Here is a 16141-nt window from a genome sequence, read left to right as displayed (position 1 = left end):
GACACTTTTCTAGCATGGAAAGTAGGGAAAACATTAGAAGTCGTCAATACAACTATGTAGCCCCATCCACTTTTTCAGCAATGTCACTCGCATTGGAAACATCGCTTTTTGGCGAAACTGCATTTCCCGTTTTGTGTCTTGTAGCAGTTTTTCACAGTGGCCATTTTTGCTATATATTTTCAAGACCCGTATCTTTAAAGGAACACTCTAGTCAAAAATGAAAATTAGCCAACAAATGGTACTTATATGTGATCCTTATCTCTACGTTGTAAATGATTTATGTATCCCGTATATATTTTATACATTGCAGCGTTAAGTGGCTGCTATCGCCATTATTTTTTCAGGCCAGTAAATTAGTCAGCCGTATTCTAATAGTTCCTATAGATTTCAGTGGGTGGGTGCACACATCTAAGCTCCTCCCACAACTGTAAAAGTTTAGAAAAGGCACTAGGGAAGAATGTGTCATAGGCCTAACATAAACATTTAGGGATTTATAAATTGTAATAGTTTCCATGTCCCGTAATCACTGGTGTCCTTTCACTGTCCTGCAGCGGAATAGTCCTCATTATAAAATTGGGAAACCCTTGAAAAAACCAAAGTGGGGTACCATATGGGTCAGTATTGGGCCCTCATCTTTTAGATTTAATGATTAATCACCAGGCAGACCTACTAGTTCCCTGGCTGCCATGGCAACTGATCGACCCTACGCAATCTTGCCGTGGACACCCCTCCCTCTAGTGGTGTGGTAGAGAACAGTGGCGGCTTCTGTATGATGTGAGGATATGGTGGAGAGTGGTAGAAGAGAGTCTGAGCGGCGTGAAAATCAAGACATTTAGAGCGATGAGCTCGGAAGAGATCCGAGCAAGGAGGCATAAGGGCCGCAATAAGTGTTCCTTAGCCATAGGGAGGTCTAAGTTGGGCTGGCTAAGCAGCCCACCTGCAGGGAAAAGGGGGCATTTTGGTGGGAAAAGCCTGCCAAGCGATTAGTTAGCCAGGAAAAGTGGGCGGGGGTGAGAGGGGTAGATAAGGGGCGGCCAGGTGAGGGGCTAGTTCCCCAGGAAAGAGCAGAGACACCCTCACTCCCTGTTGAATGTTTTAGTTGTTACAATGCTTTGTAAGGCGGATCGCGACACTACGCTCTGAGAAAGGCAGGATTTGGTTGGCCCCTGCAAGCAATCCACGAGCCGTACGGCAGGGCGACCTTGCTAGTGGGGTAAAGAAGAGCCCGGGAAGCTACGAAGGCCAGCCGGGACAGATGCCTGGGAGATGGACCGATGGCAGGTGGGCTCGGTCGGTCCTGCGGTAGGAGAGCCAGGGGCAGGCGTGCTCCGACTCAAAGAGTGTGGTGTCGCAATTGGTCGGGCTCTCCTTATCGCTGTATGAGTATTTTTATTAATAAAGTTGGCCGATAGCCAAATTTCAACAAAGATGGTGGGTTGTGTGGTTATTATGGGGGATTGGTCAAAAGGCTAAGGGAGATAGCAGGTGTGCTCCTACGGGGCTGTGCTAGTGACTGGGGGGGGCGGTTGAAGGGAAAAGGGAAGAGAATATTATGCTGTGATCATATAGAGGGAGAGAAAAGTTTTAGGTTTTTGATAGGGAGCAGGGGCAGGTGAATATAGGTGCGCTTCTCTTTATGAGTGGCTGTGGAGGACCACTGTGAAAGGCCAAAAGAGGAGACCAGTGATAGCAGTTTGGAGGCAGCTGAGCGGGATGTGTCAATGGGGATCTTGAAATCACCCATAATGATCGTGGGAATTTCCATTGAACGGAAGTGGAAAAGATGGGTAGTGAAAAGGAAGCAGGGTCTGGAGGTCGGTAGATGATGGCCACTTGGAGGGAGAGTAGATGCAGAGTCTACTTCAAAATAAGGCCGGTTGAGGGACGGTAGAGGTGGAGTTTGGTTGGAGTGGTTCACCGTGTTTGTTGTCAAGGTGGGGAGTGGGGCTAAATTTAAGGCCGCTGTAACAGAGTGCTGCAGGAGAGGCTGTATCGGAAGGTCAGTTAGACCCAGGAGCGATAGTGTAACACACCCTGCTACGATCCAGCGCTGTGTCTCCGTGTTGGCTGCTGCAATGAATATCTTCGCGGGGTTGGCAGGGATGTAGGGTGGCACAAGCGCAGAGCACGTGGCCATTCGACTATTCAGAATGTTAGGCGCGTTATTTAAATGTCTTTCACTGGATGAATACCAATGGGAATATTTTTGGTTAGAGCCTAACCTTTAATGTTATTTAAAGCACCAGCATGCTGGCTTCAGTGCCAGTTATAGTGGTTCATTTTCCTACCTGGTCTAGCTTTACTTATAGTAGTATCTACCTGTTCCTTACTGTTGTGACCAAATATCTGTCCCTGACTTCCCTTTTCGATTATTCTTCTGTGACACATACCTGATTCTGCAACATCACCGTTACTGAAGCCTGCATTGTCTGACCACCCTACTGAATTATGGAACGGTACCGTGTACCCAGCTCTTCACACCGTTACCAAACCTTGGATCGTCTGATTACCCTACTCAATTCTGGAACCGTACCCCGTACCAAACTGCTATATCACCATAACTTATCCCTTTTTACATCGTCCTTCTCGTCCCTGGAACTTGAACCCTTAACTACCGTATCTCCAACCTCCCTATCATTTGTCTGACTGCTGACGTTATCCAGAGAATTAACCACAGGGCTAGCTAGAGGCACCGAAGTCCTGGGGACAACCGAGAATCTTGACCCTAACCGAAGTTGTGGGAAAGGAGGGTGCTGTAGGCGATTTGTGCCGTCTGGCTGTTTACACACTTTAGCAGGCAGCCATGATGCTTTCTGCTCCAGTCCTGGCAATCACGTGATCATCGGGTGTGGGGAAGCTGCAGGAGGGGCTGGGTTTTAGCAGAACCCGATCAGTTTTGCAGTATATGGCCCCATGCACACGACCGTAATTTTGATCCGCAATTACGGATCCATAATTGCGGTTAAAAGTACGGATCCATTCATTTCTATTGCCCACGGATACCTTCCTGTATATTTATGGGAAGGTGTCTGGGCCTTGGAAAGCATCCGCAAAGAATAGGACAAGTGCTATTTTTTTTTATTTTACGCACCGTGCTCCTATACTTTATAATGGGAGCACGGCCCATTTAACATAATCACAGACCGTGATTATGACTACTACCGTGTGCAGGGGGCCTATGTCAGGTGTCTATTTCTCCTGTAAATAGGGCTAATATGTCAGTCCCAGTTACAGGGCAAATTGGAAATAAAAAAAAAAAATATTGTAATGTCTTTTATGGAGGGCATAATGTGTAAAATAAATTAAAAAAAAATAGAAATAAAAATTTCCCTGATATGACCAAAAAAAAATACTAACTAAAAATGTGCCTGAACCGGAGAATATGACCCGGTAATGAACTGGTTAAAGGGGTTGTCCGACAACAGAAAATCTTCCTAATAGGAAATGTAAATTGGAGACACTTACTAATATACTTTCACTTTTGAAACTGCAAGGATGTCCAGATTTCCCGATCCTGTGATGTGGACGCCCTTGCAAAGCGAAATTATAGTCGGTGTGTGAAGGACGGTCTATTTGCTTATATTCTCTGTATTAAATTACATTATGAATTATCAAGCAGGATGCCGAATCACTAAAATATGCATTCTCCGTTATTTTAATGACCTTTCCTCTACATAGTTCTGCTCGAGTCTCAAAGAAATGTGTTATCTTTATGTGTTCATCGTGTGGTCTTCATATATCCATGGCTAGCGGGTTGGCTAGACATAAAATGCAACTGTTTGTCGTTATTGCAACAAACTCCCTTATGGGAAAGAACAATTAACACCACCCCATTGTACGCTGGTCTCCAGGTGTTACCTGATGTCAGCATTTTAATTAAGAATTATAATTATGTATTTGAAATATTCTCATAGTCTACTATTGGCTGAATAAGAAATATTGTCACTTTGCCTCTGATTGCTTAACCTCAAGCCTACACCCCTTTTGAATGACATTATTGTAATTGAGTTTGGCAATAAACCCCCAGAGGAGTATTTTGAGCATACCAGCAGCGCAGGCTCATATTGCGAGTAATCCAAGATAATCACTCAGTGTCCCCCTCCTATACCAAGCCGTATGTCTAAAAGGAGAAACCAAGTCAATAATCTCCTGTCTAAAGTAGAAAAAAGATGGGAGGGAACCTCCAGCTCACCTTAGGGCAGAAAAATTTCCAATGCCTGTTGCGCCCGGATCCTCGTGTCGGAATGGTTCGACTCTCTTCTGCAGCCCCCAGCAACGAACACTCCAGGCTTTCTTAGAGACACTCAGGATGTTCTCAGATCTTTCAAGAATGAGTTATGGTCCCAAGAATATGTTTGGCTGAATTGTGATGTCATTTCATTATATACCAACATACCACATACTATAGCACATAAAGCATTGGAATATCATCTGTATAAACATAGTCCATACAGCCATGAGCTTCAGGTATATATTCTAGATGTCTCACTATTTTTGATGCAACAGAACTATTTCTCATTCAACCACAAATTCTATCTTCAACTTAAGGGCGTCTCAATGGGGGCAAAATTCTCACCCTCCTTGGCTAATTTGTAATGGCATGGTGGGAAGAAATGTATATTTTCTCGGACAAAAATATCTTCTCTACACACATTTACTGGTATGGTCGTTATATAGACGACCTGCTATTCATTTGGAAAGGACAAATCTCAGACATCTCTCTCATCCCAGTAATACAATCTTTCTGGATTTAGAACTTGAAGGGATTGTGGGCGAAACTATCTATACTAAGACACATCGTAAGCCTATCTCGGGGAACACTATTCTCCATGCTAAGAGTAACCACCCCAAACAAACGGTTACCTCTATTCCCCGTCGGTGAATTGTATAGGGCTAGACGTAATTGCAATACGGAAGTTAACTTCACAGCAGAACAAAATATAATTTCCCAAAGGTTACGCAATAGAGGATACCCTAATTGGACACTTGAAAGAGCATCTATGATTACATCCAAAAAAAGTAGAGATGATATGCTTACCAATACAAACAAATATATAACATCAGATATAAATAAACCAGCTATTATCCTCCAGTATAGTAATCAATTTCCATTAATAAAGAAAATTATCCTCAAGCATTTACCACTCCTCAAGGAGGACCATATCTTGGATGATATCTTAAAAGAAGGTTGCAGAATAGTTGCCCGTAAAGCTCCCACTATAGGCAATGTTCTAGCTCCATCAATGTTACGACCAAACACACGTAAAAGCTCGTGGTTGGAACAAAAGGGATTTTTCAAATGTGGCACACATCCCTGTAAAACTTGTTCCTATGCTTCCCCCAAAAAAACCTTCTCTGACTCAACAGATACTCACAGTTTCCCCATAAAGAACTACATTAATTGTAATAGTGAATCAGTGATTTATGTTCTAGAATGTACTGTATGTAATCTGAAATACATAGGCTGCACCAATCGTAAGTTCAAACAGAGAATTTTGGAACACCTAAGCTATATTAGGAATCCTAATATAGTAAATACATCAAATGCAGCAAAACATTTCATCCAATATCATGATAGATCCACTGACTCACTGAAATGCTATGCCATTGAAAAGGTATATCCACCCAAACGGGGAGGAAATCTGAAACACAAAACACTGGGAAGGGAAGCTTTTTGGATTTTCCGTTTAAAAATAAGACACCCCCATGGACTTAACTTGAGGAAAGAACTCATGTTTCACTATTAGAATTTTCTTCACATAGTATTTGAAACGTGTTTTTTCGGTCCAATTTCAATAACTACTAAGCTTGAGAAGAACATTAGACATTAGAAGCCCGGAACGATTGAATTGTTGAAACCATACTAAAATCAGGAAACATTGTTTGGAAAATACATGTGTAATGGCAGGAAGGAGGTGAAGGGAAAGTGAGCCCTAATCTACCCACCGCCCTGTCCCTGCCTACTTGCAACGACCCGCCCTAGGCGACGGGGTACAACTGGGCGGCGGTCCCTACGCTGTCTAAGTGCATGGGAGAACAAACAGGGAACACGCAAGGGAAGGGGCAGTAGCCCACGGAACGCCGCGAGGAAACGGAGCGGTGAAGAGTTGTCAGGACCAGGATGAAGTGGAGTATACCCAAGTGAGCACGGAGGAGGAAGCAAGCCGGAGGCAAAGCAAAGCGGGTTAAGCAGAACAGCAGCAAGGCAGAAGCACGGCAGAAGCAGGCTGGAGCAAGCAGCAGTGGGGCCAGGAATCCAAAAGAATTACAAGCACTGAGGAGGAGAACACAGCAGGTAATAAAGGACAGGGGGCGGAGCTAACTCCGACTGACCAGGCCGCGAAAGGGCTCTCCCACTCCTGAGCCTGCCACCCTGGTTGGTGGGAGATGGTGTCAGTCGAACAGGTCTGGCCTCAGGTGTGGATTGATTAATCCCAGGAGTATACCTAGACGTAGTTCCTGGCAGATCCCTAACAGTACTCCCCCTTTTATGAGGGGCCACCGGACCCTTACTAAGAGGACCCGGTTTAGTAGGGAAGAGAAGGTGGAACCTCCTGATCAATACCCCAGCGTGAACATCACGGGCAGGTACCCAAGTCCTCTCCTCCGGCCCGTACCCTCTCCAATGGACCAGGTACTGGAGGGAGCCCTGGACCATCCTACTGTCCATAATCTTGGCCACCTCGAATTCCACCCCCTCAGGGGTGAGAACCGGAACAGGAGGTTTCCTCGAGGGGGACCAGGACGGGGAGCAGCGTTTAAGGAGGGAGGCATGGAAGACGTCATGTATGCGAAAGGATGGGGGCAGCTCCAGACGGAAGGATACAGGGTTGAGGACTTCAATGATCTTATAAGGCCCAATAAATCGGGGAGCAAACTTCCTGGACGGGACCTTAAGGCGCAAGTTCCTGGACGACAACAAGACCAAATCCCCGACGACAAACCGGGGGTTAGCAGAACGTCTACTATCCGCCTGAATCTTTTGTACGCTCTGGGACGCCTCTAGGTTCTTCTGAACCTGGGCCCAGACAGTGCACTGTTCCCGATGAACATCCTCTACCTCAGGATTATTGGAACAACCAGGGGAAGCGGAGGAGAACCTTGGGTTAAACCCGAAATTACAGAAAAACGGGGAGACCCCTGACGAGTTACTGACCCGGTTATTCAGGGAAAATTCAGCAAGGGGAAGGAATGAGACCCAATCGAATTGACAGTCAGAGATGAAACACCTTAAATATTGTTCCAGGGACTGGTTAGTCCTCTCCGTTTGGCCATTAGTTTCGGGATGGAAGGCGGAGGAGAAGGACAGATCAATCTCCAACTTTTTACAAAAGGCTCTCCAAAATAAGGAAACAAATTGTACCCCTCTGTCAGAAACGATATTGACTGGGGCCCCATGGAGACGCAGGATGTGTTTCACAAACAAATAAGCTAACGTCTTGGCGTTAGGTAGCTTCTTAAGGGGCACAAAGTGGCACATCTTGCTGAAGCGGTCTACTACCACCCACACCACCGACTTGCCCTGAGATGGAGGCAAATCGGTGATAAAATCCATGGAGATATGGGTCCAAGGTCTCTGGGGAATGGGCAAGAAACGTAGTAGGCCCGCAGGTCGGGACCTAGGGGTTTTGGACCTAGCGCAAACCTCACAAGCGGCGACGTAAGCCCTAACGTCTTTAGGCAACCCAGGCCACCAATAGTTTCTGGTAATGAGGTGTTTGGTGCCCAAGATGCCAGGATGACCAGATAGAGCGGAGTCATGGTTTTCCCTGAGTACCCTTAGCCGGTATTGCAGGGGAACAAACAGTTTGTCCCCAGGGACGTTCCCGGGAGCTGCACCCTGATCAGCCGCGATATCAGAAGCTAAATCAGAATCCGTGGCAGAAACGATTATACCAGGGGGTAAAATACAAGCAGGATCCTTCTCGGAAGGAGGATTGGCCATGAAACTACGTGACAGGGCATCAGCCTTAATATTCTTGGACCCAGCCCTATAGGTAACCAAGAAATTAAATCTGGTAAAGAATAGTGCCCACCGAGCTTGTCTAGGATTAAGCCTCCGGGCCAATTCTAGGAAAATCAGATTCTTGTGATCCGTAAGGACCGTTACCTGGTGTCTGGCCCCCTCCAGGAAGTGCCGCCACTCTTCAAAAGCCCATTTAATGGCTAGAAGTTCGCGGTTGCCAATATCATAGTTACTCTCCGTGGGCGAAAACTTCCTAGAGAAGTAAGCACAGGGGCGGAGATGGGTGAGGGAGCTGGGACAAGACGGCCCCCACTCCCACCTCGGATGCGTCAACCTCCACAATAAATGGCTCCTCTTGGTTGGGCTGAATCAGCACGGGGGCCGAGATAAAGCACTTCTTGAGGGTCTCAAAGGCCTGGACGGCCTCAGGGGGCCAATGGAGGACATCAGCACCCCTGCGAGTAAGGTCCGTAAGAGGCTTAGCGACGACCGAGAAGTTGGCAATAAATCTCCTGTAATAGTTGGCGAACCCTAAAAAACACTGTAACGCCTTAAGGGAGGCAGGTTGGACCCATTCCGCCACAGCCTGAACCTTGGCAGGGTCCATGCGGAATTCATGAGGAGTGAGGATTTGCCCTAAAAATGGTATCTCCTGTACCCCAAAGACACATTTTTCAGTCTTAGCAAACAGATTATTCTCCCGAAGGACCTGGAGTACCTTCCGGACATGCTCCACGTTGGAGGACCAGTCCTTGGAAAACACCAGTATGTCATCAAGGTACACAACAAGAAAATTACCCAGGTAATCTCTCAGGATTTCATTAATAAAATTCTGGAAGACAGCAGGGGCATTACACAACCCAAAGGGCATGACCAGGTATTCAAAATGACCCTCGGGTGTGTTGAACGCAGTTTTCCACTCATCCCCCTCTTTGATGCGGATAAGGTTATATGCCCCCCGTAGATCGAACTTAGAAAACCATTGGGCTCCCTGAACCTGATTAAAAAGATCCGGAATCAAAGGAAGTGGGTACTGGTTCCTTACGGTGACCTTATTCAGGTTACGATAATCAATGCACGGCCTAAGACCACCATCCTTCTTCCCCACAAAGAAGAAGCCAGCACCTACAGGAGAAGTCGAGGGGCGAATGAAACCCTTGGCCAGGCATTCTTGGATATACACCCTCATAGCTTCACGTTCAGGACATGAAAGATTAAATATCCTACCCTTAGGAAGCTTGGCACCAGGCACCAAATCGATGGCGCAATCGTAATCTCTATGGGGGGGGCAACACCTCGGAGGCCTCCTTAGAAAACACATCGGCGAAGTCCTGAACAAACTCAGGAAGCGTGTTTACCTCCTCCCGGGAAGAAATAGAGTCGATACCTACTACAGGGATAGGATAAGGTAAATCAATAAAAGGCATTTTTAGAGACATAGCAAATTCCACAGACATGATATTAGCAGATGAGCCAGAATCCACGAAGGCACTGCCAGTGGCAGACCGGCCAGCAAACGAGACCTGAAAGGGAAGCAAAATTTTATTGCGTTTCACATTAACGGGAAATACCTGTGCGCCCAAGTGACCTCCCCGATGATCACTTAGGCGCGGAAGTTTTCCGGCTTTTTATTCTTGCTCCTGGGACAGGTGTTCAGTAGATGCTTGTCGTCCCCACAGTAGAAGCAGAGACCATTCATTCTGCGAAACTCCCTACGTTGTCGAGGGGACATGGAGGCCCCGAGTTGCATAGGTACCTCCGAGTCCTCCGTGGAGGGGCGAGGAGACGGGACCTCGGGGGGAATCGCAGAAAAGTCAGAGGGGAGCACATTGAAGCGTTCAAGCTGACGTTCCCTGAGACGTCGGTCAAGTCGTACTGCTAGGGCCATAACCTGGTCAAGGGAGTCAGAAGAGGGGTAGCTAACCAGCAGATCCTTCAGGGCGTCAGATAATCCTAACCTAAACTGGCACCTTAGGGCCGGATCGTTCCACCGAGAAGCTACGCACCACTTTCTAAAATCAGAACAGTATTCCTCAACCGGTCTCCTACCCTGACGTAAGGTCACCAGCTGACTCTCGGCTAAAGCAGTCCTGTCAGTCTCGTCGTAAATGAGTCCGAGGGCAGAGAAAAAACGATCAACAGAGGAAAGTTCAGGGGCGTCAGGAGCCAAGGAGAAGGCCCACTCTTGGGGCCCTTCCTGGAGTCGGGATATGATGATACCCACCTGCTGGTTCTCGGAACCTGAGGAGTGGGGTTTAAGGCGGAAATACAGTCTGCAACTCTCCCGGAAGGAGAGAAACGTCTTACGGTCCCCTGAGAACCGGTCAGGTAACTTGAGGTCGGGTTCTAGAGGTGAGGTGAGGGGAACTACTACGGCAGCGTCACCCTGGTTTTCGTTGTTCACAGAAAATTTCATAATATTTGTCTTATCAGATCATTTAGTCAGTGATTGTTGGTACAAGGATCCCACAGTCAAACGTGCTCTGATATCATGTTTATAGCTATGTTTGTAGCACACTAATTTTTGCAATTGTCGAGTTCGTTTTTGTACATTGTACTTCTCGTTGCATAAATATTAGTTCATCGCATGTACATACATATGTCAATGCTAGTCACTTTTTATTCATTTTAAATATCCCTCATTACAGTGTATTCACACAATCTTTCATCACCAAACAGTATTTCTGATCAGTGGGGTCTTTTCCATCTAGGGGCTTTATCAGGGCCAAACTATATTGAAAGTGTACATACTCACCACGTGCACATCGCGGTTCTCCGCGTTGTGGTTTCCATGTGTCCGGAGCTTGACAGATGATGCGGGCCAACGTAGGACCGGTCACATGTTTGCGTTCCATCTTAATTTCCCTGAACCGCAATTAAATACACCTGTATTAAACCGGATATAAGCCCTATCCCTAACTGTCAGACTCTTCATTCTCAGCCATGACTAAGGACGAGGAGATCGTCTGAAACGCGTAGGCTATACACACCTATCTTCTATTTATACATCCACCTTTCCTCTGTGGGAGCAAATTCTCCCTGTTTTTACTTTTATATTCAATAAAATCGGAACAAGATTCCATTTTAATATACTCAGAATTTTTTTTTTTTTCTTGCGCTGGATCACACTCATCTCCTTTTTCTCAATCTCCTGTCTAGTTAGGGGTGTTATGATGAATTTTTTTTAAATGATCAGACCCCTTTTGCCTGTGTCTCTTCATATCTAGTCGGTCCATTCCTAGGAGTAATTTCAACTGGGTGATTATCTCTGAGTTTTTCGGAGCGCCCGGTCATAACCAGCAGTTCAACAAACATCGTTTTGCCACCATCAAGATAATATGGACAATTTAGGGTACACCCCTCCTCTCTCTGCGGTTGCCTCCTCATCTGGAGGTCTCATCTGGTGGAACAGCATGAATTCTGGAGATACCGGTAGAGCAAGTGACCAAAAAGAGGCAATAAACTGGCCAGTAAGCTCCCAGAATGGATAAGCCCAAATACCATGCCATAGGTCAGTGCTAGATGCATTACATTTGGGCAGGCAGTGATCCTATCAGGACAGTTGTTTGTTTTTTTTTAAACTCGTTTTATTAAAAACTGTTACAGTAACAAGTATAAAATCAGTCACACATCACTAATTACAATATATGGCACATTGGATCAAGAAGATGTACATATAGCAAATCAAGTAATGAGTACATATAAAGCATTTCAAAAATATGATTTTTCACAAATAATGGCGCTTAGACTGGTTTGCTAGGACGTATGTATGACAATTGTAATAAAAAGACAAAAACCAAGAACAGATATAAAGGAAAACAAAACAACCTAGGACCCATGTCACCCACGAGCATCTGATAAATCCGGTACAGCAAGTTCATGGAGATACATAATAAAAATTTGTGGGTCACCAATATTACTATCTCACAGTATCTGGTGAACCAGCGGCGAGGTTGACTGTCAGAGGGGAGTTATTCCAAATATCCCAAACCTTAGAAAATTTAGTACTACAACCACCGAGGGAAGGGTATCCTGCACTCTATCCATAAAAAGCACCATATCATCTGCATAGAGACCAATGGTGTCCGTACGATCTGCTATGGTTATACCTGTAATATGTGGAGAGGAGCGTATCCCCAATGCTAAAGCCTCAATTGCCAAACTAAATAAAGCGGGCGATAGGGGGCATCCCTGACGTGTACCCCTTTGAAGAGCAAATGACGGGGATAGTATATTATTCACCAAGACATTAGCCCGGGGTGAAGCATACATTATTTGTATCCATTTACAAAAAACGGGACCGAAACCAGAGTTTTCCAGGCAGGCAAATAAAAAAGGCCATTCAATGGAATCAAAAGCCTTTGTTGCATCCAGAGACGCCAAAGCCCAAGTGTTGTCCTGCAATGCACTATATTGAACTCTCGTCTGAACCCTCCTAATACTTATAGATGTGCTTTTACCCGGCATGAAGCCGGTTTGATCCGGGTGTATCAAATCCAAGATGACCGTATTCAGTCGTTGAGCAAGGATTTTAGTCAGAATCTTATAATCCGCATTTACCAATGATATGGGGCGGTATGAACTACAGTCCAGGGGGTCCTTTCCGGGTTTAAGCAGAACCACTATGGTGGCGTCATAAAATGTGGATGGCAATGCCCCAGAAGCAATGGCAGACTCAAAGACCTTCTGTAGCTGGGGTGTTAAATTGTCACTGTATTTACTATAAATCTCTATAGGCAGGCCATCTGGACCGGGGGCTTTACCATAGCTTTGATGGCCAGGGTGATTTCGTCTATTGTGATATCAGCATCCAATAATGCCCGTTGAGTGTCTGTGAACTGCGGGAAAGATAAATCTGAGAGGTAAGCAGAAATATCCATATCAGTTATAGCCAATGTAGTCTTATAAAGGGAAGTGTAGTAATCCTGAAAGCATTGAGTCAAAAGTTCTGCCTCCACAAGTATATCCCCGGAGGGGGCCCTAAGCTTCAAGACCGCATTCGAGGCAGAGTTTTGCTTCACCATAAATGCTAGTAATTTGCTGGACTGATTCCCCAGTTCAAAGTATGACTGTCTAGAAAAAAATAACTTCCGTTTAGATTTAACGTGTTGTTGTTGGGCGTATAATTTCCTTATCCTGGGCTGACGTGCGTTTAATATAAGAGATAGTAGAGGATAAACAGCCTCGCAAGTATGATTTGAGGGTATCCCAAAAAATAGAGGCATCCGTCTGTATATCATTAGTGGACATAAAGCAATCTAGTTGATCTGGGATCCTATCTGATGGCCCGATTAAAGATAACCAGAAGGGGCTCACCCTCCACAGGGGCCTACTTCTACTGGATAGAGTCCGGAGAGTGAGAATTACTGGATTGTGATCCGATATTTCCCCGGGGACCATGTGTTATAGAGGCCATGCGCAATACCAGATCAGGTGTCCCAAATATATAATCCAAGCGTGACAGTGTACGTCTTGTTGAGGAATGACAGGTATATTCTAACAAATCTGGACATTTAAAGCGCCATAGGTCTATCCATCCAGTACCATTTATGAATGTGAATAAAGTGGTATTTGTCGCGCTGCCCACACTAGACGGTATGGAATCATGAAATCTGTCTAAATTGCTATCCATTAAGAGATTGAAGTCCCCCATGCAAATAACAGAAGTGTCTGGGTAGTCAAGGGCAAAACTAATCGGCCAATGTAAAATTTCCAAAGAGGCCGAAGGTGGGTTATAAATACATATAATGACGTAGCCCTTAGAGTTAATCTCAGCATAGGTAAAAATGAACCTCCCCTCAGAGTCTTTACGAGTCACCTTAGCCTCCCAGCGTAGCGATCTTTGAACCAGCAGGGACACCCCTCTATAATAACATGTATGAAACGTGTAATGATGGGGTAGGGAGACAGACAGGTGAGCCCTAATCTACCCGCCACTCAGTCCCTGCCTACTTGCAACGACCCGTCCTAGGCGACGGGGTACAACTGGGCTCAGTAAGTGCACGACAGACAAACAGACAAGGGTACACAGAAGCTAGGGAAACGGGGCAGCTGCCTTCGGAGACACCGTGAGCAACGAGAGTAGTGAACGAGCCGAGTCAAACCGGGAGTGCACGAGGTACAAAACGCTGAGCAGGAGAGTGGTCAGTAAGCCAAGGTCAATAACAAGCAGAGGATCAGTAGTTCAAGCAGCAGCAGCAGAGCCAGGAAACAAGCAGAGCAGAATCACAGGCAAAGGAGGAACAGGAAAGGCAGGTATAAATAGACAGTGGGCGGGAGCTAGCTCCGTCTGGTCAGGCTGTGATAGGCTCTCCCACTCCTAAGCCTGCCATCCTGAGTGGTGGAAGATGGAGTCACTCTCACAGACATAGGAGCAGGTGCAGACTGATTGCCCACAGGCGTCGACACAGAAGCTGTGTCTGGCAGAGCCTTTACAAAACGAATGTGCAGACCACTGAACCCACGGCTTATTCAGCCATCTAGCCGATTCCAACGTCAAATGTGTTTCCTGAAGACTCAGGATATGAGGTGAATATTGCCTAATATGAGAAAATACCTTCACTCGCTTAAGTGGTGTACCCAGCCCCCTGACATTCCATGACATACAGACAATGTTATCAGTCATTAGAGTATATAGACAATGTGAGGATCACGGCACCACCCTGATACCCCGTACTGAAACAAAATACCAGTGGGAGTACCGTATGTGAAATATGGAGGGAAGAAGCTCCCTCAGAACACTGCTCATGAGCACCTAGGTCCTGTAGAAAAGGGAAAACATTATCACAGAAACAAACATAACTCACAACATAGCGCAAAGTAACAGTATCCTTTACAGAAAGGACCATCTTAGAAATATAGGGGTTACCACCGCTATAGATAACGGTAGGTAAAGATGTGCATATGGACGATTCCCGGAGCTCCCATCCTTAGGCATATCAAGCGGGTATATCTGTGTAGACACAATATGAATGCAGCATATACATTGGAGAAGCAAAACAGATAACAATAAAAAGTCAAAAGGATATGTTGAAGAAGCCGTCTCGAGCAATTATCCCTTGCTGGTTAAGTTCTTGGTGGGGGTGGATGAAATTGGAGCCAGTCCATGGCCTCACCAGGAGTATTGAAAAACACGGATGATCCACCATGCAGAATGTGTAAACGAGCCGGATACACCATGGAGTACACTATACCGCGATCTTTAAATCTTCTCTTGACTTCGGTAAACTGGGCTCTTTGCTTTTGAAGATCCACAGAGAAATCCGGGAAGATGGACACTGTAGAGTTGTTGTGCTGTATAGGGCCTTTCTGTCTGGCCAAACGAAGAGCCATGTCCCGAGCCTTGCAATTAAGTAGACGAGCCAAAAGAGGTCTAGGTGGCGCCCCAGGTGGTGGGGGCTTCGCTGGTTCTTTATGAGCACGCTTCACGGCGAACATTGGGGAGAAGTCATCACCCAGGGTTTCTCTTAGCCATGTCTCCAGGAAACGGTCGGGGTATTGACCCTCTGCACCCTCCGGTAAGCCTATAATGCGGAGATTGTAACGGCGCAGTCGGTTCTCCAGATCATCCATTTTTTGTTGCCCTGCATCTGTTTTGTGGGACACAGAGGAGAGTTTAACTGCCATCGGAGAGACTCTGTCTTCCAAGTGGGAAACACGGGACTCCACCTCCGTCAAACGGCCGCGCATAGATTGCAGATCTTGTCGCAGAAGACCAACATCAATTTTGATCTCTTCTATTTTACCCGTCAGGGAAGTCTTGCAGGCCGCGATAGCCTGGAGTAATTGGTGAGACACCTGACGCAGGGTAGGTTCCTCCTCTTGCTCATCTCCTGAAAGGCTAGCACGTGGCGGATCCACAGATTTGGGTGTGTTACATCGTAGGGATCTAGTGCCTTCTGGAGGATTATTTCTAGCAAAATCTTTCAATTTCTCTGAAGCGGAGGGACCCTTAGCACGGTTGGTAGTCATAGCAGCAACAGGAGACAGGCACTAACTTCTGAGGTAAAATGTACAGTCTCTTTCAATATAGAAATGAATGGTGGACGTCTGAGGAGATAAATCCTGGCAGTAAAGTAATGAAAGTCTAGAAATTGTAGTATAGAGAACCCGGCTGTGTACCGTAAATCAATAGAAATGGCAAACAGATAGGTCAGCAAGATTCCGACTAGAGCT

The sequence above is a fragment of the Rhinoderma darwinii genome, chromosome 11 (assembly GCF_050947455.1).
Source record: "Rhinoderma darwinii isolate aRhiDar2 chromosome 11, aRhiDar2.hap1, whole genome shotgun sequence".
Taxonomy (NCBI): Eukaryota; Metazoa; Chordata; class Amphibia; order Anura; family Rhinodermatidae; genus Rhinoderma; species Rhinoderma darwinii.
The sequence above is the reverse complement of the archived record's forward strand: the minus strand, read 5'-3'. Positions refer to the sequence as shown.